Here is a 498-nt window from a genome sequence, read left to right as displayed (position 1 = left end):
ATCCCAGACCCCCCCCCTCCCCGTGGCCCCGCCCTGGTGTGACACCCCCGCTCCCCCAGGTGGAACTTTCCTCTCAGGGCGGGAGACCATAGAGGCGAGAGGCGACACCAACGGAGAGCCCTCCGAGGGGGGTGCGGAAGACACACACATCCCTTTCCTCCAAAGAGACCTGTAAGGGTAGCGAGCTCTGTCCAGACATAAACAAACATCTTTAAAATGTCGCGGCCGCGCGTGGTGCTGTGACCCCCTCCTTTCCTCTGGAAATTGTCCCCAAAGCCGCCCGGGGCTCCCCCGCCTCTTCCCCCTCATGGTCCGCCCCTCCCTGTTTACTCTCTTTGCGCGGCCGCCCTGGGTGCGGTTCCCGCGCTGCGCCCGTTGCGTACGCAAATGGCGTAGGGCGGCTTTGATGGACAGGTTCTCCCGGCCAATAGCGCTGCAGCGAGGCCGAGCGCTCAGCCAATGGCGGGGCGGCCCGGCGGCCCGGGGGAGGCGGGGCGA

Source organism: Empidonax traillii, unplaced genomic scaffold (genome assembly GCF_003031625.1).
Source record: "Empidonax traillii isolate 1590-97213 ecotype Southwest subspecies unplaced genomic scaffold, ASM303162v1 scaffold1955:size53574, whole genome shotgun sequence".
NCBI lineage: Eukaryota > Metazoa > Chordata > Aves > Passeriformes > Tyrannidae > Empidonax > Empidonax traillii.
The sequence above is the reverse complement of the archived record's forward strand: the minus strand, read 5'-3'. Positions refer to the sequence as shown.